Source organism: Pinus tabuliformis, chromosome 3_1 (assembly GCF_031772625.1).
Source record: "Pinus tabuliformis cultivar Carrire ecotype Pingquan chromosome 3_1, CPIR1, whole genome shotgun sequence".
NCBI lineage: Eukaryota > Viridiplantae > Streptophyta > Pinopsida > Pinales > Pinaceae > Pinus > Pinus tabuliformis.
The window spans coordinates 165763932-165790928 of NC_142301.1; the positions used below are offsets into that span (position 1 = coordinate 165763932).

The window sequence follows — 26997 nt, forward strand, 5'->3', positions numbered from 1 at the left end:
ACCCCCATAGCTATGGTTCAGGAAGATATCCCAATACTCGTAGTGGTCGGGGTCGTGCTATGTCTCTGGGTGAAGGTCGCAGAGATTTTGCGGTTCACACAGCTAATTTTCCTTTGCCCCCTCACCCCGCTCCCCACTCAACCCAATTCAGATTTCGTAGCACCTTGAACAGACCAGTGATTACTGCTACAATCACCATCCTCTTCACTGAAGATAATGAACAGCCTGATACCCAGGCGGAAAACTCGGATTTGAGGGAAGAGGAAGCTCTCAGACACAGAAATGGCCGAGACACAGGAAAGAATCTGCAGAATGAAGGAAAAATTGCTCTGCATGGCCAGACCACGGGTGGCGGTCAGCATGCTGAGGGTGGTAGTTCTGGTGCCACGCGCTCACCAAGTGGAATAGGGATTGAAGGGCTGGATTCGAAGGCGACTGCTAGCTGCCATGGTGATGTCCAACTTGAGGGTGAGCCACACGGCGGAGCGTCAGCGAAGGAGGAGGATGACTGGACAAAGTATGCCTATCCGGTTGTCGAGGAGCCCATCCTGGATGAGCTCGAATGATATTGCGTGGCTGCCAGGTGTCATCTGTTTGGAATTTTTGATATGTTAGTTCTACTGGATTTTGTCTGGATCTTTCTATTTGTCATGGAGAAACTTCTCTGGTTTTTGTTTTTTCCGGTCTTAAAGACTGATATTCCATCTGGATATTTTTGTCTCTGCGGACTGGTTTCCCCAATGTTGGGGTAGTCAAGACACTTTCTGATACTCTATGTTAGACACTGCTGAGGCCCGAGCCTCATTGTACTTTATTGTTACATATTAATAGATTAACTTAACTTAGAAAAAAAAAAAACAATATTACTTATGGATTTGTTTGTATTATGTTTTTTTAAATATTAATCAATTAAAATATGATATTATAATAATAATAAATATATTTGGCAAGGTGTAGCAACTTATAGACAAAGTGACATTTTTCATGAAATTTTTCTGGTTAATTTTAATCAAAATCTAAGACATATTTTTAAAAACTTGAGTTTAAATTGTTTAATTAATCTGCATAATTCAAGTTTTGAGGATGCTAAATCCATTTACACATTCAAAAATGTATTTTAAACAAAAACAAAAAAATATTGAAATTGTATTGCCGGATTTTGGTGAATTCCACTAAGAAAGGCTATTTCATCTATAAGTTAGACTACCCCTATTTGTCAATTAAAAAAAATTTACTCTTTTTAATTTACATATTTATTTATACATTTGTCAATTAAACAAATTTACTCTTTTGGTTTTTTATATTTTATATTTATACATTTAATGTAACCTTATTTATATAAAATAAATAGAATTTTACTCTTTTGGATTTATATATTTTATTTATACATTTTTCAATTAAAAAAAATTCTATGAAAATTGGATTTATATATTTTATTTATACATTTAATATAACCTGATTTATATAAAATGAAATATAGATTGACAAAGTTCTCGTGCCTTTGATGCATACCAATGTGGGAGTGTATGAGACCCCCCTTGTTTTGTTATCCAATTTTAAATTTGTCTGCTAAGTCTAGCAAGGCATATATACTCTACCCTCTTTGGTTTTGAACTTGTGACCACTTAGGAGGAAACACATGCTCCTAGCCATTAGGCTTACTCAAGTTGTATCACTCCTAACCACACCATGCTCCTAGTACGTTCACTTTCGAAATCATTAAAAATATTGAAATAAACATAAATTTAACAAATTTGTAAATACATAATTAAAATAATGCAAAATCATAATTATCTATTTTGGTTAGGAAGAAGTTTATCACTCTTTAAAAAATATATATACAATGAAGACATGAAAAAAAGTTCTATAACTCTTTAAAAAGAAATATAAAATGAAAACATGAGAAAATTTAGTATATTTATGTAATTTACTATTACTAAAACTTAATATGTTTATTAGTCCCTATTTAACTATAGCATTGGCTTCATGGTCAAACTGTGTTGATTTTGCATTATTTTGTTGTGTTTTTGCAATTTTAACCAAAGTTTCAGGAAAATGCTTGGTATTTATATTTTCTAGTAAATTCAAAAATAATTTTCTAATTTTCTGGAAATCTTTTTCTAATTTTCGATTGGGTTAACAAGCTCTCATCTGACATAATTCTCCTGGTGGAGGAAATTTTATTTTAGGCTCCGCCTCATAAATAATTTTAAAATCAAAAAAAAAAAAAAAAAAGAAGAAAAAGAGAGTAAATTTTGTGAGTGGCCTTTCGTCCCAATGATGCTAGAACTGATGTGGTTGTAGGTCCTTTACATAAGTGGAAGAGAGGGGGGCAGCTAAACAATTGTGTGAAGGAAGCTTGGTATTCATCACTGCATCCACTTCTTTGGCAGTAGAAAACCTATGAATCTTTTTAAATGCAGGCATAACTATCACCATGGTCGGACTCCATGCACCGAGTGACCACGTTCACAAGCGGAAGATGATTTCCAATCAACAAGGAAACCTCATCCCATTGAGAATCAATTATATTTGATGGATCTTGGATTTATTTTGTGAGTGGCCATTAGCACTATTATTTACTGCCCTGCCCAATAATGCTAGAACTGACGCTGTTGCATGTTTTTTACATAAATGAAGGGAGGGGATCTAAACAATTGTATGGAGGAAGCTTGGTATTCGTACCACTATTTCTTTAAAAAAAAAATGTTTGGCCATTAATATCCTCTTCTTTCACAGTTTAGAAACCTGTAAATATTTTTAATGGCAAAGCATAACTATCACCATCGCTGAACCCATCCACCCACTAACCATGTTCACAAGCGGAACATGATTTCCGATCAACAAGGAAACCTCTTCCCATTGAGAATCCATTATATTTAATGGATTTTGGATTTATTTTCAGTGGGAAAGTACTAGAAACAAGGAAAAACAACTGAACTCATTGACATGAATTTCTTAGCATAGATTATTCGAGAGATGTTATTGTCCTTTATAGAGAAGTATTGGACTAGTTTAAAAATTTGAATGCAAAATTACAGTTACACATAGCACAGGAGTTCGCTCTCAATAAAAAGAAACTAAGGATGATGGAACCTAATAGGTGCAGACAGGGTTACTCCATTCTAATGTCGTTAGTATCAATATATTATTAAAACATATGTAAAGGCATATGGCATACATTTGATGCCAAACTTGCAAAGTGCTCCTTAAAGCTCACGGTACAATGATTTTTTTTTAATAATATAAAACGTGTCACAATGATCACTTAAAGACCATCAAACAACAACGAGCACACACTAATTATTATGCTGCAACCTTCACAACAGCAGCCATATTGCTGCTCTCCAGGATTGCCTCGAATTCATTGATTATAGGTGGCCTTCAATGGCAGAACAAGGTAGGCACAACCAGATTGCACAGTTGCCTTCGATTGCATTTTACATTCGGGGCTGGCACATTAGTTACATGCTGTAAATAAGCTATATACTTACGTTAGCACATTAATTACATGTTATAAAATTCAAAATTGATTTGGCTTTCGTTACCTAGGGAACTTATCCAACAGTAACGAATAAGCACTTAGTTATCTAGGAAACTTATCTTAGCTTGCCATGGCCTGTTCCTTTATTTTACACTGTACTTAAACATGAAGTATATGTAAGGAAAACATTACGCAATTTTTTAGCAAAGGTATTAAGCACTCCAGCGTCCAACCAACAATGGGCAATTCACGCATGTTAATGAACGTATTCTCTTAGAAATTGGAGGAATGCAGAGCTCATGAGCATTGTGCCCAGCTAAATGACCTGACAACGCGTTCAGTTAGATAAGCCTTGTTCTGGTTGTAAAGGGTAAACAAAGGAATTTGTTAATCTCACTTTGCGGGATTGTGGAACCTCCACACCTTAAGTAAGTGGGGAGAAACAGCTAGAATTTTGTTAAGTTGATTTTTATTTGTCAATGGTAAAGTCGTTTGTTTGGAAAAGGTTCCATTAGTTGTGCGTAGTAGATCCATTTGGTTGGTGGGGTGGTCGAAGGTTCGATCCCAGCGAAACCCATTTTAAATTGATAGCATCGCAGTAATTCCCATTTTATATACTAGCATTTGCACCAAATGTTGCAAAGGAAACGCCGTAAGGCATAAATTGAGGAGCAATGGCGACATAGGAATAGGAAAATCTAAATAAGATGCAGAAATGTGCATAAATTGAGGAGCAATAGTGACATAGGAATATGCAAATCTAAATAAGATGCAGAAATGTGCATAAATTGAAGAGCAATGGCGACATAGGGATAGGCAAATCTAAAAAAGATGCAGAAATGTAACAATCAACATCTGGGGACATTTGTCCCCACGTCGCACCTCCTTTAATAAAAGCTCTGTCACGATGGTGCACATGCAAGCCTATACAACTTGTACCAAATTTCAGTTTAAGATTGCGTTGACAACAAAGAGCAACCTAGAAAAATTCTTTGGTCTTGTTAAACTGTTTTCATGGCGTACACCCAGTTTGGATACCAGCTGTCCAGAAGAGCACGTTTCATTGTATTTTCCTTCATTTCCGGTATAACCAGAATCACCATTGGAATTCACATGGAAAAACAATTCAGTCTCTATCAACGCCATTAAATGCAATACACATATTAGATATAGGTGCACAGTCTCTATCATCTCATGTTGGCAGAAGCAGTAAAAATGATTTCAATTATTGAGAAGTAAATCAGTCATCTAATCCAATCTAGCACAAAATTAACACTCATGCCATCCATCAACATCATGGATTGGTTAAATTTGCAGGTATGGATCCTCCCATATTTTGCTATTTCTTGCTATTTCATGACCCTTCACAGTGTAAAAAATTGATAGATTCTGGAAGTTGTAATATTAGCAGCCAATCAAATTTGAAATGAATTAATACAATCAAATAGAATATGTAGCCCACATTCTATCCAAATACGATTTGCAGGCTCTGGATTCATAAACCAAAGAAATTTGCAGGTCCAAAGGAGGCTCTTTGAAAATGCTTCGATTGACTTTGTAAGAGTGTTGATATTCATTTGTTATTGTATTAAAAATGGCTGATTTGAACATGTGAATCCTCACTTTGGGGTCATCATGTCTCTTACATATGCAAATGGCAACTGATCCCGAGGATAAAAGATTTCTAATTCATTGAATAATATGCAAAAACATAGCTTCATTGGAAGGGTGTGCTTTCTCAATATCAGTGTAGTGTCAGCCACATCTGTAATGCCAACAACAACACACAAAATAAAAAATTAGTTACAGAGAGAACCAACCTCAAAACAAATCTCAGATGCTATCACACTAAAACTTCACCATAATTGAGCAAAGCTGAGTTCTCATACCACTACTTGAGGGAAGATTTTCAGAGCTCCAAGGTTGCAAGCCGTCGGCACAGTAACTATCCATTTGATACCTCACAGCTTCTTTGCTCCACTTTCTCCATATGACTGTAAAAACGGCTTCCTCCATGTTATGAGTATTGTAAGGATGCTTTGAGACAACAATATCAACATTGTGAGTTACAAGGAGATTTTCCAAAATTAACAAAGGATCAAGAACAAGCTGTAGCTTGGCATCCATCCAAATGTTTTAAACACAGTTTGGGAAAAGCCTGTGGGAAAGATACTTGGGAATGAGGCCATTCATTACAGATTCCTTGTATGGCAACTCCCTGACCAAAACAATGTGCCAAATTCCAATTCTATGAGACTCATTGGGCTTGATCTGGTATCTGGCAAGAAGTGTGAGAGTTGCATTGTCCATAAACACGAAGAAACAAATGTTCTGTTGTGATTTTCCTAACATACTTGGGTTTTTTAATCTTTCTTAGGCTCCAAATATAGTTGAAATTACCACACCCCCCTTGCACTGTTCCATGACCTTCCTGTCTTCTTCAGACACAAGGAACCCTTGGGTACAGTAATTGGCAAAACCACAAGGCAAATCAGTCCCTTCAGAATAATTGAAATACCTTTTTCTTTCCTTCACATCCAGAGTTCCACCAAAGGTCACTGGACCTGCTGCTGAATAGGGGTTTTCAGGTCCTTTCATGTACTATAGCTGAGATTTACCAAATAACTCTTCTTTCTAAATCTGATGAACAATAGCCGAGACTGCCAACAACAACGAAACATAGTTTTAGCCTGATTGCTTTAACAGACATGCATGCCATAAGGTAATGTTTCTTGATAGATCTCTCAAATTGTTAAATATGAGGATCTCTGATTACCTGAAAACTCAGAATATAAGTGGCAAGACCGATTTGCCATGGCTGTAGCTTTCCTAAGAAAATACTTCTCCGCTTCATAATCTGAAGGGTATTCGAGCAACTGCATTGCAGAAGACAATAGAAATTGTAAATTAATACCCATCATGATTGAACCTTTCAGGACTCATATAAGCACAAGTGCCCACAAAGGAATTGCACTGGGGCAAAGTGTGAGCCAACACAGTTCTGACACCGAAATCGGGAATCTTGACTTCTCTTATTGATCAGTAAATTGGAGGGCTTTATATCATGGTGAACAATTTTGTTCTAGTGCAGGTAATGCAAGCCCTTGAGCACCTACCTGGCAACCTTAGCCAAATAGTGTTCTGGGATTTTCTTGTGGGTTTGAAGAACCTACACAAGGGTTCCACCGTCCATGTAGTCCAACACAAAAGAGACTCATATATTTGTACCGTCTCAAATCAACATCTATCCCCACATTGCACCTCCTTCAATAAAAAATCTGTCACGATGGTGCACATGCAAGCCTATACAACTTGTACCAAATTTCAGTTCAGGATTGTGTTGACAATGAAGAGCCACCTGGAAAAATTCTTTGTTTCCGTTTGAGTTAAAAATGTTTTCATGGCAACATTTCATTCTATTTTCCTTCATTCCTGGTATAACTAGAATCACCACTGGAATTTACAATGGAAAACAATTCAGTCCTATCAACTCCATTAAATGCAATACACATATTAGATATAGGTGCACAGTCTCTATCATCTCATGTTGGCAGAGGCAGTAAAAATGACTTCAATTATTGAGAAGTAAATCAGTCATCTAATCCAATATAGCACAAAATTAACACCCATGGCATCCATCAACATCATGTATTGGTTAAATTTGCAGTTATGGATCCTCCCATATTCTACTCTTTCATGACCCTTCACACTTTAAAAAATTGATAGCTTTTGCAAGCTATAATATTAGCATCCAATCAAATTTGAAATGAATTAATACAATCAAACGGAATATGCAGCCCACATTCTGTCCAGATACGATTTGCAGGCGCTGGATTCATAACCCAAAGAAATTTGCAGGTCCAAAGGAGGCTCTTTGAAAATGCTTCGATTGACTTTGTAAGAGTGTCAATATTCATTTGTTATTGTATTAAAAATGGCTAATTCAAACATGTGAATCCTCACTTTGTAGGAATTTACAGGGTAAGTTCCACAGAAAGAATACCAAAAGGACACCGCTCACAACCAGATCTCAAATCAATACACCAGTATTTTTGACGTGGTTAAAACCCTCAGAGTGCAAGGAGGGAAACAGTCCACGGCCTGTCCCAACGTGGGTACTACAGGCAATTTATTAATCAAAGAATGAAAATTTACATAAGCTTCTCTCATGCACGGATTACCCGAACAATGACCCTCCATGCGCTTTAAATAGAACTCATGGACCAATCGGGTGTCAAGCCACGGATCAAGTGTCGGTAATACCGAGGTGAGAGTGAACCGTCGGATCACTACATATCGTGACCGTCGGATTGTAAGTTACAAAATGTACAACGGTAAAGAAACACACTTTACCTAACTCTATACTAGACCAAGTTGAACTTAACTATATCCTATGTGTCGGAATATCCTAACATCCCCCCTTAAGAACAACTTGGGATAGGATTGAAGGATTTACAAATATGACACAATAGGAGAAGGAAGGAGGCACTAGAGCCTATCCCCCCTTAGTGACAACTTCCTGAACTCCAAGCATATATCGAAGTTTAGTGAACTTCGCCTCTGTGAGAGCCTTTGTGAAGATGTCTGCAACCTGATCATCTGTTGGACAATATTGCACTTCAAGAACATGGTCATGAATGAGCTTTCTGATGAAGTGCATGTGTAGTTCAATGTGTTTGCTGCGCTGATGCTGGACTGGATCTTTGCATAGCTGAATGGCACTTTGATTATCACACCAAAGTGTGGTTGGATGCTGCTGCTCAAAGCCAAACTCTGATAGGATCTGACGAAGCCACAAGGCTTCCTTACTAGCTTCCACGGCACCACGATACTCTGCTTCTGCTGACGAAAGAGAAATGGCAGCCTGTTTCTTACAAGCCCATGTAATAGGTCCTGAACCAAGAGTGAAGACATAACCGGCAGTAGACTTCCGATCATCAGGGTCACCAGCCCAATCAGAATCAGTGAAACCAACTAACAGAGGAGCTGCTTTGGCACTGTAATGAATCCCAAACTGTACTGTACCTCGAACATAACGAAGTATTCTTTTAGCTGCTTTCCAATGACTTTCACGGGGGTTTTGCATAAAACGAGCAACAAGGCCAACAGCAAAGGAAAGATCAGGACGAGTATGGGTTAAATACAAGAGTTTTCCGACAAGTTGACGGTATAAGGTAGCATCAACTTCAGGAGAAGTACAAGAGACTGAAAGTTTGACTCCAGACTGAAAGGGAGAAGGGGCTGGCTTACAGTCTTCCATGTGAAAATGACGAAGAATATCACAAGCATACTTGGACTGGGAAAGGAAAATACCCTCTTGGGATTGCAAGACTTGAAGACCGAGAAAATAGTGTAAGTGTCCTAAGTCTGTCATTTCAAATTTCTTTTTAAGGCTGGACTTCACATGGTTTATAAGGTTGGGATCACTACCAGTAAGAATAAGATCATCAACATAAAGAACAAGGATGATAAGAGAGTTGCCCACTTTCTTGGTGTAGACAGTATTGTCAGAATGACACCTAGAAAAGCCAGATTCTAAAAGAAAGCTATCCATTTTGGCATACCAAGCCCGAGGAGCTTGCTTGAGGCCATAAAGGGATTTCTTAAGTCGACAAACAAGGCTGGAGTCTGTTTGTATGAAGCCAATGGGTTGTTCCATATAGATTTCTTCCTGCAAGTCCCCATGCAAGAAGGCAGATTTAACATCCATCTGATGGACTTCCCATTTTAAAGAGGCAGCAAGGGAAAGAACAAGGCGGATAGAGTTCATTTTGGCAACAGGGGAGAAGGTTTCAGTGTAGTCAATGCCTTCAACCTGTGAAAAGCCCTTAGCAACGAGACGAGCTTTATGTTTATCAACTTTCCCATCTGGTCCATACTTGGTTCTGTAAACCCATTTACATCTAACAAGTTTGCGTCCCTTTGGTAGAGGAACAAGATCCCATGTATCATTTGTCATCAATGAATGATATTCTTCATTCATAGCTGCTTCCCAATGTGGATGGCCTGAAGCTTCTGCAAAAGTGTCAGGATCATGATTTACTGGAGCTTGAGCCAGTAAAGAAGAGGCTCTTTCAAACTGAGAACGTGTACGTCGCTGATCTGTAGGATCACCGGCAAGATCACCTGCTGCATCCCGAGTAGCACGGACCCATCTTGGAAGTTGAGGATCCTGAGAAGGTGGGGGAGGATTATCATCCTCGCTTTCATCATCTGAAGAAGAAATTTTTTCAAAAGTAGAAGAGATAGGAAGAGGTGGCACATCCGCCGGACTAGGCTCGCAGGCCGATTTATTTTCATCAAATTTTACATCTCTTCTAATGATAACATTTTTGGACTTAAATGGAATAAGTCTATAACCTTTTACATCTTCAGAATATCCAACAAAAGTACATTTCTCACTCTTAGGTTCTAAAGCTTTATGCTTTTCATCTGGAATATGGGCCCATGCTTCACTTCCAAACACACGAAAGTGACTTACATCTGGTTTAATGGAACTCCAAGCTTCTTCTGGAGTGATATTCTCTAGAACCTTAGTAGGAGTGCGATTGATTATATAATTTGCACAATTAATTGCTTCGGCCCAAAAACTAAGACTGAGTCCTTTAGATTGCAGCATACAATTAGCCATTTCCTTTAAGGTGCGATTTTTCCTTTCAGCTACACCATTTTGTTGTGGAGTGTATGGAACAGTATGTTGCATTTGAATTCCATTTTCGGTGCAAAAGTTGATGAATGTGTTTTTAACATATTCTCCACCATTATCAGTTCTTAGCTTAAGAATTTGATGTCCAGATTGTTTTTCAACAAAGGCTTTGAAGGCCAAAAAAGTGTTAAATACTTCGCTCTTGAGTTTTAAGAAGTATACCCAAGTGCGTCTGGAGAAATCATCAATGAAAGTTAAGAAGTACTTGCAGCCAGAGAATGAAGCAACAGGAAGAGGACCACATAAATCACTGTGCACAAGCTGTAAAGGGGCTGAGGCGTGCCAAGAGGCACGTTTGTCAAAACTGTCCCGATGATGTTTTCCGAGTACACATCCGGAACAAACACCATCTCTGCAAGATACCATAGGAAGACCTGTCACCATATTTTCTTTACATAGATGCTGAAGGGAGCGATAGTTTAAGTGACCAAATCGCTCATGCCAAAGTTTGCTCACTTCATCATTATGAGCAACAAATACTGAGGGAAGATTGGATGACCCAAAGTTGTGAAACTTATACAACCTTTTGGAATCATCAGCAAGACCAGTAGCTAGAATCTGTTTAGGATCTTTTAGATCCTTGATTACAACATCATGAGGTGAAAATTCAACAATTTTACCTTCACCTGAATGAGTTATCTGATAGACAGATAGAAGGTTGCAGGATAAGGTTGGAACACATAATACATCATTAAACTGACCATTGTCTAGATGAACAGTTCCAGTCCCTACAACATTAAGAGATCTATCATCACCAATATATATATTTTTGGTGTTACAATCATTTAAAGAAGAAAACATGGCTTGGTTTTTGGCCATGTGACAAGAGGCTCCAGAATCAATGAGCCACTCATGAGAATGAGAAGAAGAAGAAGATACATTTAATGCATAACCAGACTGAGATGATTGACAATGACATGCAGAAAGTGCCATTCCGGAAGTTGAAGTTGAAGTAGGCTCCACATGGATGTTATGTTTCTTCATTGCGGCTTCCAAGGCTTCCATCTTCTTAAAGCATTTAGATTCTAAGTGGCCATCTCGATTACAAAAGTTACAATGTCTATCAGTCTTCTTCCATTTGTTTTTATTGGTCTTATCATTTTGCTGAAATGATCTTTCATTTTGAGGCTGAGATGGTTTAGGACCATTCTTTTGAGGATATGACTTCTTAGGATTCTTTGAATTTGGTTGCTGCTGGGCGGCTAACGCTTTCGTGGAAGAGTTTCCAAGATTAAGAAGACCAAGGTGTAAGAGTTTTTCTTGTTCTCTTATTAAGGAATCACAAAAGGAGTCAAAGGAAGGGGCCTTGTAGTCTTGTCCTTGACAAATGAAAGCTTCCCTTGTAGAATGGAAAGTGGAAACAAATACAGAGTAGGCTGGTCCCAACTTAGTAAGGATGGAATAAATAAGGTTACCATCTTCTTTCTTAACTTTAACACCTTCCAAGAGATATCTAAGGGTCTTGAATTTGGACAAGAAATCTTCAATGCAAGAAAAATTATTAGGATCCAAAGTAAGCAGCTCATTTTCAAGTTGATGGGCTCTAATTTCATTTTTAATCCCAAAAACTTTAGCAAGTTTTTCTAATGCTTCATGAGGAGTCTCAAGTCCTGCAATGTGGAATCTAAGATCAGGAGAAATAGACATCCCTATCAAACCACGTGCTTGATCTTGTCTATTTTCCCATTTTGCCGCCTTGTCTTCATCTTTTGGTTTCTTCTCTTGGTTTGTGGCTATTCTGAAGAGACCTTTACTTCTAAGTAAATCTTCCATGTAGGCTACCCATTGGAAGTAGTTAGTGCTGTCAAGAATGACTTGGCATGGACTTTCCATTTAAAAAAAAACTAAAGCTGAAGATGCTGAAAGTAAGTGTTCCAATGGATAGATCTCGAAAAAATAGGCGGTTTAAAAAAAAACGGCTCTGAAAAAGGCTTCCGGATGAAGAAGTTATGGCTTTTTGAAAAAAAATTGTTGACGTTGCCGGCAAAGTGCGCGAATGTGCGGGAATGAAAAAATCCGCCCCCACAAAATGGAGACTTGAACCCAAGACCTCTACTCTCTTAAAATAGCTTTGAACCAATTGATCTATACAAAAAATTTGAGAGAGAGAGAGAGAGAGAGAGGGGGGGGGGCCTTGGTTTGCGTGCTTGCCTTGAGAAAGCTCTTTTTCCCTACAAAACACAAAACACAAAACCCAACACGAATATGCAAAGAAAAACGAACCTTGCGGCTCGAAGTTAGCTTTAGCCAAAAAACTAGAAATTTTTTAAAAAAAATCTCAAAGTTAGCTTTAGCCGAAAAACTAAATATTTTTCTCAATGTTTCTGATTTTCCGAGATCACACTAAGGTGCAGGGAAAAGAGCATACGCATGAGAAAAATCCTTCCTTTCTGTTTCTGATTTGCCCAGATCGCACAGAGTCGCAGGGCAAAGAGCATACGCAGAAATGAAAGGTATAGATCTGGTTAAAAAAAAGGCTAAATAAACTGAGACCGAAATAAGCAGAGAGAAAATAACAGTAAACTGCAAAAAAAACACTGTATACCTCCCGATCTGAAAAATGACGCAGCTAGGGCTATTGGAAACCTTTTCGCGTGAAACGAAAGGGGTTCCTCACTGGAACAGATGCTCCAAACGCAACAGAGCAGTCCTCTCGGCCTGAAAGCAGTCAGAAACAGCAGATCTAGGAAACGACAGCCGCATGCAGTTCTACCGGCTTCAGATTTGGATCACCAACGGACGCGGCCCTCAAATAGCTCTGATACCATGTAGGAATTTACAGGGTAAGTTCCACAGAAAGAATACCAAAAGGACACCGCTCACAACCAGATCTCAAATCAATACACCAGTATTTTTGACGTGGTTAAAACCCTCAGAGTGCAAGGAGGGAAACAGTCCACGGCCTGTCCCAACGTGGGTACTACAGGCAATTTATTAATCAAAGAATGAGAATTTACATAAGCTTCTCTCATGCACGGATTACCCGAACAATGACCGTCCATGCGATTTAAATAGAACTCATGGACCAATCGGGTGTCAAGCCACGGATCAAGTGTCGGTAATACCGAGGTGAGAGTGAACCGTCGGATCACTACATATCGTGACCGTCGGATTGTAAGTTACAAAATGTACAACGATAAAGAAACACACTTTACCTAACTCTAACCTAACTCTATACTAGACCAAGTTGAAGTTAACTATATCCTATGTGTCGGAATATCCTAACACACTTTGGGCGTCATCATGTCTCTTACATATACAAATGGCAACTGATCCTGAGGATTGAATAACATGCAAGAAAATAGCTTCATTGGAAGGGTGTGCTTTCTCAATATCAGTGCAGTATCAGGCACATCTGTAATGCCAATAACACACAAAATCAAAAAATCAGTTAAAGAGAGAACCAACCTCAAAACAAATCTCAGATGCTATCACACTAAAACTTCACTATAATTGAGCAAAGTTGAGTTCTCATACCACTGCTGTAGGAAGCTTTTCAGAGCTCCAAGGTTGCAAGCCATTGGCACAGTAATTGTCCATTTGACATCTCACAGCTATTTTGCTCCCCCCCACTTTCTCCATCTGACTATAAAAATGGCTTCCTCCATGGTATGCGTATCACAGGGAAACGATAAAGAATACCAAATGTAACCAATTACCTGGAAAAAGCAATAAAGGCCTTGTGCGTTGGGGCGCTGAAGGAGAATTGTCAATATGTCAACTACAAAATATATCCATCCCATGTTATTAATTTATTTTTGCACACAACTTAGAAACTAATTAGAAGCATATGTTAACAATAACATAGACAAACTTTAATGTACATTTTGCTGAATTTAACAATAGTATTGGCTTATTAGATTCTGTTTGGAACAACTTAGCAAATGAAACTGAAAATTTTGGGAGTTTTATATGCCATTTATGCTTTTTATTTACCTTTGTTCTGCTTGTCCATTGCAAGTATTAGATCAAACTCTTTAAAGTCTGTAGGTGATATAGACCTTGATATAGAAGTTATCTCTATTCCACGTTTCTTGGTTGCATTCTTCATCTTGGGATCTGCAGGACTGCCCTTCAAATAATTTCAACATATTAATACGTGATACCTATTTATTGCATTATAATAGACAAAAATATCGATTCAATTAGCCTTGACCCATGATAAGCTAGAACCTACCTCATGGTAGTCAATAGTTCCAGCAGAGTCAATTTTGAATGCTAATGTCAATCCCCTTTTCTACACAGCATCACGAAATACAACCTCTGCAGTGGGACTCCAACAAATGTTGCCTTCCAAGAACAAGAATAAAAAGAGATTATTTTCCTGGAGAGATTAGCAAATATTTTTTCAACTACTTAAGATATCTAAACTTGCAATGCTTTTATCATTCCCAATTGCAACAATAGGAGCCAATAACAAATCATTATCCTTGACAAATCAGATAATAATTTTTCCACAGCTAATAATCATTATCCTTCTTGACACTGATATGCATCACGGCCCTGAAAAAGCAATCATGAGCATTGAGATATCAACGGTAACTAGTTACTAGAATTTCTGCTTTGTAAAGGACTGAAGTAATGCATAACTCTACATGAAATATTTAGTTACCATGAATTGGTAATTATTCTACAATGCTTTTATGAAGAAGTTTATAGTGGATATTCTCTCATGTGATTGTTCTTTTTGTTCCATGTTCCACTGGCAAGTTAAAATCATGATTAAATATTAAAAAATCAACAACTTATGTAAACATGAAGCGGGTTCACGTATTTAAATGAAACTGAAATGCATCACTCAACACTAAAAACAGAAAGATGGAAACCAAATCCTTGGCCCTGGATTCCACTAAAATGTTTCAGCTAGATTTAATGACTAAAGACACAAACATTGAGTGCAGAGAGCATAATAAGCCACACTCCTTGGTTACCGGCTCTGTTTTGACATGAAACTGACAACCAGAAACACACAAAAATAATCTAGAAAATACATACTATGGAGAGACCTTATGGAAGCAGTAAATTGGCCATTGAACTTAGAAATTTCAGGCAATTGGAAGTAGCAAACAAAGTGATCATGTCAAGAGTTGGACCCTTGTTTCAATGGCCCTCCGCACACCACAGCCTTTGATTTGATTTCTTCCTTAGAAGCAGAAGGGCTTATTTGTTAAAGGATAAGCCCTAGTCCATTAAGATTGATCATTAAAGCATCTGCTTTCAGGGGTTGTATGATGGGGAAAATAGTTGAGACAAACCCTGTTGGAATTATGATACATATGTTGTACTTGATGGCAACCCACTCAAATAATAAATTATATGCAGAGAAAAGTTTATTTCATGTAGAGAAAAGTTCACGCACTTTTATGAAGAGAAAAGTTCACGCACTTTTATGCAGAGAAAAGTTATTTCATGTAGAGAAAAAGTTCACGCACTTTCATGCAAAGAAAAGAGTGTATATGTTGGAGAACTTACCTTTGGTCCATGGTAGTTAGTCCTTGGTATTTGAACCTATGGTTTTGGACCATGGTACTTCGTCAAAAGTGTTGATCTCACGTACTTTCATGGTTGGTTCATGGTATTAGTCCAACAGTTTTTTGATCCTATGGTTTTGGCCCGTGGTATTGTGAAAGGCCTAAGCCTATATAAAGCAAAGGAGATCACTTGGCTAATTCATCCTTGCAATTGAATATCTTAAGATATGAAATATTGGATCATTGTTTTGAAAGTTTGATCTATGAAAGTGAAGTTGAAAGCGAATCTGTGAAGGGTGATCTCTCGAGCGCTGCAGCTGCGGAAGTGCGGAGGCGCCACAGAAGGCGCAGTGAGGAGGCGCCACAGAAGGCGCAGTGCAGAGGCGCCACAGAAGGCGCAGTGCGGAGGCGCCACAGAAGGCGCAGTGCGGAGACGCCACAGAAGGCGTAGTGCGGAGACGCCACAGAAGGCGCAGTGCAGAGGTGCCACATAAGGCGCAGTGCGGAGGCGCCACAGAAGGCGCAGTGCGGAGACGCCACAGAGGCGCCACAGAAGGCGCAGTGCAGAGGCGCCACAGAAGGCGCAGTGCGAAGGCGCCACAGAAGGCGCAGTGCAGAGGCGCCACAGAAGGCGCACTGCGGAGATGCCACAGAGGCGCCACAGAAGGCGCAGTGCGAAGGCGCCACAGAAGGCGCAGTGCGGAGACGCCACAGAGGCGCCATAGAAGGCGCAGTGCGGAGGCGCCACAGAAGGCGCAGGTGGGGTGGTCGCGGCGCCACAGAAGGCGCAGGTGCGGAGGTAGTACAGATATCCGCAGATCTATACCAGTGAAGTTGCAATCCCTGCTTAGAATTTGTTTTAACTGCCTTTGACTATTCTGCAGGGTTTTGGGTGCATAACTGATGTTTGGTTACTGGTATTGAGTTCAGATAACAACATGATTAATGACTTATCTTTATGTACTAGATCTGGTTGATAACTCTCATAATATCATTGTATATGTATGGATCTGATGATTGGGTGATTCAGAAGGTTGTTTGATTATGAGCTTCAATGTTGTTGTTGGGTCCAGTATGAAAATTGGATGAAAAGTGGCCTTTCAGATTATGTGTTGTGCTTCAGTGTATCCAGTCTGAAAATTGATGAAACGTGGTACCTGGAGGAGAGAAGATTGTAGGCCAGCGCCTATGTACTAGTATCTAAGCTAGTACAAAAGCTAAGGGAGATCTTTGGAGAATTGTAGTAGGTAGCAGCCTGCGTACTAGTAAATGGATCGGCTAGTACAAGAGCAAAGGGGGTTGTAGCTCCCGTACTGGTATAAGACTGCACCAGTACAAATATTGTAAAAGGATTTTCTTATTAAGAAGAAGATTGAGATGACTTGCAGCAGGTGGTTTTTCTCCCGCATTGGGTTTCCACCTTATATCATGGTGTTCATGTGTGTGCCTTATGTGTGATGATCTATTCTCTATTACGGCATCTGTTATCTGATAATATGGTTGATAATGTTATAATGCACTCATTGAAGATCAATTAACTTAATCATAAGAAGTTGTGGAAGTAGCATATATGAATCTGATTATGGAAATGAAAAAGTTTTATTAATGTGATAATACTGATTCACCCCCCCTCTCAGTATTATTTCCAACAATTGGTATCAGAGCAGGTCCTTTGATAGAAGCTTGATTGCTTGAAGGAGATCCGTGGAACAATGGGAAAGAAGCTTAAGAAGAAAGCACCTAATAAAAAGAAGTCATCTCAGAAGAACTATGACAGTGGGAGAATCGATTGGGGATTAGGTATAAGAAGCTCTTCAGATTCAGAATCAGATTCAGAATCATTATCAGGTATGAATATATTATCCTCTGATGTTCCAGCTATCTTTCCTTTTGGAAGAGATGAAAGTGATAGCGAAACTACTGAATTTGCTCTTATGGGTGAACAAGAAAGATATCAAATAGAGGCAAAATTTAAAAGGCTGACAGACAAAATTAGAGATCAACAAGATCTATTGAACAAAAGGGAATGTGATTTCAAAGAAGAAGCTACCAAACTAAAGGCCCAACCAGAAGAAGGAAACAAGGTAAGAAAGCTACTCAAGGACAAGCAAGACCAATGTCAAAAATGCAGCATGAAGTGACATCATTAAGAAAAGAAGTCAACGAAAGAAGCACAACCATCAAGAAACTCAAAGATAGATCCAACTACTATGAAAATCTTGAAGCTACAATCCTCTCACTAAAAGGAGATCTTGAAGAATCAAAGAAGCAAAATACATATCTACTCCAAGCTATTGCAAAACAAGAAAACGAAGTCACCAGCTTAAAATCTCAACTAGAATGTGCCTTCCGAGTTCGTCAAATGCAGCAGGATCTGAATGAAGAACAAGAAAAGGAGATTCTCAAAATAAGGGAACAAATGGAAGAAGGAAGGAAAGCTGAAGAAGATTTGAAAAATCAATCTCTTGAAAAGGAAGAACAGCTTCAGGTTGAGGTAAATATCTTGAAAGGTAAACTAGAAGAAAAGGATAAGCTTTTACGATTTCAAGATAGTTCTAAAGTCTTGGATGATATTCTTAGTAGTCAAAGGTCTCCTGCTATAAAGACTGGTCTTGGTTTCCATGAATCTGTTGAAGGTGAATCTAGTTCACAAGGTGAGGCAAGGAACTCTAAAGAGAAATCTAAAGTGATCAACGAAGAAATGAAAGATCAATCTCATCATCAACCAAGAAAAGAGATTCCTCAAAGAAAATCCTTTACTCCTCCTATGAATAATGTTGAATGTTATGTATGTCATAATCTTGGACATGTTGCAGCTAGATGTAGAAGAAGAAGGGTTCAAGACCATTATGCAGAAAGATCATCACATTCAAGGTACTTTTATGGATATTGCTTTGCTTTCAATATGTTTGGTCACAAAGTTGCTGATTGTTACAGGAGGAATATGAAATATGTAAGATGTTATGCATGTAACAAGCTTGGACATATAGCTAAGGAATGCAGGAACAAAGTGTGGGCACCATATCAAAAGGAGAAAATGTCATCATCACGCTTGAAGATATGGAGGAAAAAGGAAGTACAGTCAGAAAAAGGCGGCACTGCACAACGTACAGACATACCAGAATCAGAGGGAGCTGAAAGTACAAAACTTCAGTGTCCTGAATCTCATATGCAAACTCCATAAAGGAAAGTTGCATATATACGCGAGTTAGTTACTGCACAGTCGCGTATATGATTGTTTGAAGAAAGGCAGTAGGGACAAATTCAAGAGAAGGATCAGCTTTGCTCTAGTTAATAATAATGATGTGTGGATATGATGGTTAGAAGTATTTTGGTTCTAACTTGATATTGATGATGTCTTGATACTTCTTATTGATATGCATGATCAGACAGATGGCACAGGTTTAGAGGGAGCATATGGACTTAATGCATTATTGGCATTATGGTTAATAGTCCTTGGTGATGATACTTATTCATCTTGCTATGGTTATGAGTTGTTCACATGGTTCTTGGATCAGATTTATGGTTGATTCTCTAATGATGCTTGCATGGGAAGCGCTTAGCTTGAATTCACATCTTCTTGATGTTGAGTCACTCATATGCTGCTGTCGTCATATGCATAAAGATCATATATTACAGTTATGATTCCTTTCATTCTTGGCACAAATGGATGAGGATTGTTGGCTGGATACAGGGATGATTATTCAAAGTTGCATTGTTAGAGACATGATGATAATGAGCTCTTATCTATATGATGATAGGATTGTTTCATACATATGTTGATTAATGCAGATATTCCCAATTGATGATACTTGATTCATGTAGATCTGGATGGCTATGATGTTTCTCACATAGAATGTGAAATTCTGTTGATGCGGACATACCTTGATAATTCATGCACTAATACAAGTTGCTGGTCTAGTTGCTGTTGACAGATACTATGGAGCAGATCATAAAGTGTTGTTGTTGATGTTCATCTTATTTAGGTGATGTCATATCAAGACTCATGATGTAATAGTGTCATCTCTTCAGGTCATGTAACGACCTATGTTGGTTTCCCCACTATGCCTGGGATGAAGATGTAATGTATTTGGTTTTCATTTTTCTGATATATCCCCACTTGGTTGGGTGATGGATGTATGTATTGAATCTTTTAGGAAGGTCATTTGTGATGTAGAACATCCTTTTGTAGACCTTGCTTACAGTCAGGGGGAGCCTGAGCATGAACAGCACTATATAGCAGAGCAGACATTTCAGCTTGTTCTCAGAAAGAGCATGATCAGATTGGTGCACCATGACATATACAAAGGGGGAGCTCATTCAGAGATTTCAACAGGTACTCAGGGGGAGCTTATAATGCATTGTTGGCATTATGGAGGACGTACAGAAGGAGATCTAGGATGCTGGTCTGATTATTGCTGCAATCTATCTCTTTCATGGTCATGGATTATGGTTCTTCTTTGCAGATCTGGTTTATAGTCAGGGGGAGCATGTTCTTAGGGGGAGCATAACCCTTTGCCCTTGATGTCAAAGGGGGAGAGTGATTGGTTGTTGTTGCCATCAAGTCCAAAGGGGGAGATTGTTGGCATTATGATACATATGTTGTACTTGATGGCAACCCACTCAGATAATAAATTATATGTAGAGAAAAGTAGAAATATAAAAGGCATACACAGCACATACAAAATCATAAAAAATAACACAAAGATTTAACGTGGTTCACCCAACCAATCTGGGCTACCTCCACCAAACAGAGGCATCGGCTTTCTTATTATTCAACAGGAGATTACAACAATTTAATTCTTCACACATACTCTCAGATCACCCTATTTTCTACACTCATATCCTCTACGGGCTTACATTTCCTTTATAGCTGGAGTAGAAAACTGAACCATAAATTCTTTCACAACAAATATAGGATGCATTAACTCCTCCTTAAGAATAATGGAGCTAATATAGCAACAAATCCTATTGTTGTCACCTACATGAGATTTTTGCTAAATTAAATAAAACAGAAAATCTCAACAATGAGAGGGACATATAACTGGGCACAGCTCAGGATGGAAAGGTAGAGAGGAAAACACAAAATACACGCAAAAAAAACTTGAATTTCTATTCAATTATTTAATTATTCATGAAATTTGATTCACTCATATGAATCTATGAAGATGTGGTTTGTTTTTTTTTCTTGTTTCTCGTTACAATGACTCAATTACAGGTATAGAAACACCAAACTTACTAAATATGGAATCATGCAAATTTAATTAGGTTTGATTTTTTTTTTATTTTTTATTTTTATTTTCTTTTTTCTGGCTAACTACTTCATGCAAACCCACACTCGACTTGCTTCTAATATTAGACTCCACTTGTTTTTCTTAACTTAACTCAACTCTTCATGCATTGCATGCATACGGGAGTAATTACTACTTCTAACACTCTGCATTAAATACCATTGTATGACTCGACCTTCACGTAATCATGCCTCAACATAACTTAAACATGTATGCTGGTCTAAGTCTCAACTAGGCTTACAATGACTCAAAAAACTTTCTATATAGGTGGAACTCTTACAAATCTTTCCAAACACCAAAACTCCAGAGGTCGAAGTTGGTGTTTGGACTTGCTTTCATATTGCTTGTATCTTCCTACAATACGGGCATATGGGTGACGCCTCCAGAGACTTGAACACAAGTGGGACTCTTACAACGCTGGATTTTCTTTTTTATTTCTTCCAAATTCCATACCCTCGAAATTGCTTCATTCTTAACCTCCCTTTCTTATTGTAAGCTCCATATTTTTTCACTTCTTATTGTTGCAGTTTTTCTTTGACTTCTCTTGTATTGTTCTGAAAAACAATTTAAGCTTTTTGAGTCTCTTGTCTGCAACTTCCTCTTCAAATATTTGTTCACTCATTCACTATTTCCAGAACTCTTCATCTTCAAACTATAATCTCCGCTTTATTTCTTGTGGTTCATATTCCCGATCTTCTTTCTGCCATATTTCTTGATCGCAGAATTTGATCTCTTCTTAGCTCCATTGTTGAAAGGTTATTTCAATGCTTTCTTCTTTGTCTTCATAAACTTTCATGTCATTTGTTGCATCATTTTCTTCATCTTTTCTTTCAGCTATAACTGTAACTGGTGTACTATCATTTTACTTGCACACTCAAAATAAATGTTAAAAACATCCTCATTATGCTTTGCAGTGAGAGTTTTCTCCACATTCTCTTCCTTATCTTCTTTCTCTGCCTATTCCTTCTCTTCCTTGTTGTTGCATCATAATCATCATTTTCCACTTTTTTACCAACTTCTACTGAAACAAATAGGTTATGTCCCACTTGGCTTATAGACACAAGTGGGTTTCTTTCACCGAATAACAACATATCAATGAGATTTTTCTGTTACATCATGTGCAACCACTCATCACTAGTTAATTATTATTCAACAAAGTTAACATCAACAATTTCAATTGTTAAATCCAACAAACCACTTGCCACTCCATTGGTAGCTTTATCTATGCCAAACTCATCTGATGCTAGTTCACATACTGTTTCATGAGGAGTTCCAACTTTTGCTTCATAAATTTTGCTACAATGGCAACTTCAACCTTCAATTCACCATCATTGAGAAGGCCTATTTCTAGATTCACTAATTCACAACTCACTTTGCAGTCATCATCCACATGTGTTTCAACACAGTGGAATTCACCATCATTTTCACCATCCACATTACAGTGCAGTGCTCGATCATCTATATGCTCTTGCTCTGCTTCACACACAAAGGCTTCAACTTCTCTCTCTGCAATCTTCTTCTGTGTCTTCTTCATCCATATGAATTTTTGCATAATGGGTTTCACTTTTACTGTCTTCACAACCATCATCCATATTTCAGTGAGATTCTCCAAGCTTTGTTGTCATCCTAGAGTCTTACTGATTTACTTTCATACATGTAGTGTACTTCTCTATTAATTCTTTAACAGACAGTGACACAACTTGTTATTGTATGTCACTTTCCTTTGTACCAAATTTTGTTTCCAGGATCTTCCATGCTTCCTGGGAAGATGTAGCTTTTGTTGCCTTGCATAAAAACTTCTCATTTAATTTTTGTCTTATAATATCCAATACTAAATCATCAAATACTTCAACATATAGGTTATTAGATCAATACTCAATAAACTCTTTACATCAAAAAAAAATCATCTTCACAACTCAAAACTTAAATTTTGACACATAATTTTTTTCAATCAAAACAAATTTTAAATTTTATTGAATCTTATATAACCAAAATTCAGAAAATAATATACTTCATTCAAAATCATCAAAAATATTAAATTTTTCATACATTTATAAATAAACAATTCAAACATTAGAAAATCATACTCATCTGTTGTGGTTAGAAGTAGTCCATCACACTTTAAAGAGAAGTATAGAATGAACACATGAGAAAATTTAGTATATTTATGTAATGCACCATTACCCAAACTTAGTATGTTTCTTAATGTTTATGAAAAAATTGCAAGTCTGTTAGTTATGTAGAGGCAAAGTTTATGTGAAGATTTGTGGTGCATGATGAGCTGTATAGTGCTGGAAGAGTGAGATTGCGCTACGGATTGTGTTGGTGTCTCTACTTCACGGCGATAGCTATTAATTACATAACCTTATGCTTTAAAGTTAGTAGCTGAAATTTATTTACAAATCAAAACATGATTACGTTTTTATATATATATGAGTATAAAAATTATAAGTTGACTTATTATTATTATTGATGATGATGGTTAACGTCCGCTGAGACCAAATAATGATCTATCGGACCTAAAAAGACAAATTATTTATTTTGATTTAAGATTTTATTCCTATGCTCAAAAAGCTTGGAGAGAAGCCTCCCGAGTTCACTATAATTTTGGCATTGTAAAAGGCTAGGAAGGTTAGTATTGTAACAAAGGTTGTGAAATTGAGATCTAATGTGGTTGTATGCAGGGCACTCTAAGAGGAAGTGGTTTTCATCCTCAATGCTCCTATTCTCACAAATATGGCAGATCCTTTCCATCCATGGCGTTTTAGGAACTGCCCAACGGCCAGTTTCACTATGGAGCTCATGAGAATTCGTTCTAATCTTTGCTATATTAATTTTCTTCTTTGAGCTAGTTAAAATAGAGAGATACTTTTGATCTTCAAGGGTGGGGTTGATGACCTTCTTATAATAACTTAATTTTCTTTTAGACGCTAAATCTTTCTCACACCACAATTTTTCTTTGAACTTAGAAGTAACAATATCTTTAATGTTATTTATGTTTTGCAAAGCATCATTCTCATTGATCTCCCAATATTTTAACCAGGCCCTTATGTCCTTATGCCATCCTCGGTTAAGCCTTAGGTGGTTTTGGCTGGAATTTAAAGCTAGCTTAGGAAGTCTATGATTGTCTATGTTATTGAGCTTGTGCTTGTACAACAGAAACCTGAGCATAGCCAGGCTCTCAATAGGAGAAAGACCTGCTTCTATAAGGAGAATAGGATAGGGTGTATTACTTTTAATTTTCAAGTTATAAGTTATAAAACGCTTCTGGATTTGCTCAATCTTTCTCCATGATTATCTGGAGATGCTGCAGCCCCAAACTTCACAGCCATATAAGATAACAGGAGTGACTAAAGTTTCAAAGAGGAACTTCTTTTTATCCCACATTACGAGGTTTGTTGTTTTACAATTATTTTCAAGACCAAAATAAGCTTTCCATCCCCCATTGATCCTTTTCTCAATACTATGGTTCCAGTTGAGCTTGTGATGGATATCAATTCCTAGGTATTTGTAAGAGTACACTTCCTCCAAGTTATTATTGTCATACATAAAATTAGCGCAAGTGTCCTTCTTGGATTTGATAATCATAACTTTTGTTTTGTCAGTGTTAACAGTCATACCCATGGTAGAGCAGAAATCCTTAAGAAGCTTGAGTTGCTTATCAAGATCAGAAGGGCACCTTGCCAAAAGAACAATATCGTCAGCATAGAGAAGAAGGATAACGACTATCCCAGCTAAGATTGTGCCACCACATCCTGCTTCTTCTAAATAACCTTCGAGCTTATCGATGTAAATGCCAAATAGGGTAGGGGAGAGGGGGCAACCTTGTTTAACTCCGATGTTACACTTAATATCTTTTGACCACCCCTCATTGTTCTTTAGCTTGGCAATTACATTCTCGTATAGCCTTATAGCAGCAGCTCTCAACTCAAGAGGAACCTTTAGCTCTTCTAACCTATTCCAAAGGTTGTATCTAGGAACTGTATCGAAAGCCTTTCTAAAGTCTACAAAGCAGCAAAATAAATTGGATTTATCATTATGATATTCCTCCGCAATGATCCTAAGTGTAACAAGGTGGTCTGTTGTTGAGTGATGCCTTCTGAAACCTGCTTGGCCTTTAGCACGCTTACCTTCACTTTCAAGCCATATGCTTAACTTCTTTTCCAGAATACTACCATACAACTTGGCTAAGAGAGGGCTGATCATAATTGTCCGATAATTAGAGGGGTTATTGGTATCTCCACTTTTAAAGATAGGGATAATGAGGCTCTCAGTCCAAGGTTTAGGGAACCCTTTCTTAACAGCTTGATTGAAAAGCTTGTGGATGTGGGGGATGAGGACAGGGCCTCCAATTTTTAAGATTTCTGCCTGGTAACCTTTAATGTCCTTAGCTTTCCCATTCGCGAGGCGATTAACCCCAAACTTAATGTCTTCTAAAGAGAAGACTTCTTTCGTTGTGAGCAGGGTTTCCAAATTATCCATGACATTAGGAGATTCATAAAGCTTTTTAAGATAAGAATTCCAATCGTGCAGAGCAATTTTATCATTATCCTTAGTCTTCCTAGTCAGAATCTGCCTCCAAAATTTCTTAGGAGCTACCTTAGAGAGGTGTAAGAGATTCTCCTGTCTTTGACAAATGTACTGCCTCTTTTTCCTTTTAATTAGGGCTTTGTATATTCTTATCTTGTCCATTTTAAGAGAATCATCAACAGCTTCCTTAATTGATCTCCTCGCATTTTTACAATCTTTGTCATACCAAGGATTGGTTTTGCTATTTCTTTTATTATTTGAGACTTCAATTGAGAACTTTTTAATAGAATATGAGAGGGTTGTAGTAAAATTATGATATAGGTCTTCTATGTTGTCTATACTAGATAAAGGAGGCAGATTAGTTTTTAATTCATTTAGAAAGAGGTCCTTTTTATTTTTATCAAATATTAAGTTCTTTTGGTTGTAAGTGTTATTTTCTATGGGAACTCTATGCATGACAAAATTGAGGGTTATAAGTAAAGGCCTATGATCGGAGTCAGGCTCGTGGTCGTTTAAGATGTCAAAGTTTATCATTTCGTTGTATAATGGAAGATCGGAAATAACGTAGTCTACCACGCTGCTACCAAGTCCATGAATGCAGGTCATCTTGCTGGAATTGGGCCACTTTTTTAGACCGTTGCAAATTATGAGATCCTGAGCACTACAGAGCTTGACTAGCTCTGACCCAAACAAATTTTCCCCGAGGTCTTCAAAGCTCCTTTTGTACCTACTAGCCAGGGAAGGGTCTTCGTCTAACCAAAGAGGATTAGGGTTGGAACGATTGCTTAAAATAATAGCTTGGTTGTTTGAAGTTTGAGCATTGAAGTCACCTATTAAGAGGATATTACCATCATTCCTTAGGCTAGAAATATCATTCTCTAAACTATTGTAAGGGTTAGTTTTATCTAGATTCTTCTTCTTATAGAAGTTGGAATTAATGGGGGGGAAATAACATATTGCTATGTAGGACCTTTTATTATTAATGTCTCTGATCTCTATCCAACTAAATTGGTTTTAAGGGTCGTTTTTATAAATCCTAACATAGGGGGAGATGTTCTTCTTAATGTAACAAGCTATTCCCCCAATGCCTCTACGGGAGGATCGCTTGTTCCACGTAGACCATAGCGTAAAGCCATCTATGTTAGGGACCTTAGATTCTTCGTGCTCCCAAGTTTCAACAAGCAAAATAATATCAACATCATTTGAAATCCAACTTAGCTTGGGGCCTTTGTTCCATGGGAAGCCCCGACAGTTCCAAGAAAGGATCCAGAGCATGTTTAATTGCTATTGATTACTATCTTTTTGGTTTTTGTCTCGAATACATGCTTTTCTATTTCTGATTATTGCCCATTTTCCTTCCTTTCTAGCTTCTTTTACCTTTTGAACCTCCTTTCTTAATTCTGCTTGATCTTCTGGAATGAGATCTTCATTTATGAATATTCCCGTTCCTTTTAGACTTGAGGTTTTACTAAGTATGTTGTGCTTATGATCAGTAGATCTCACCTTTATGCAGAT

The 26997-nt window shown here is 37.8% G+C and overlaps 1 pseudogene; it reads right to left on the bottom strand.

The window, feature by feature from the left end:
* Nucleotides 1-4924: 4924 nt before the first annotated feature.
* The window catches only part of LOC149186309 (alkaline ceramidase TOD1-like), a 53491-nt pseudogene continuing 31418 nt past the window's right edge, over nucleotides 4925-26997 (bottom strand).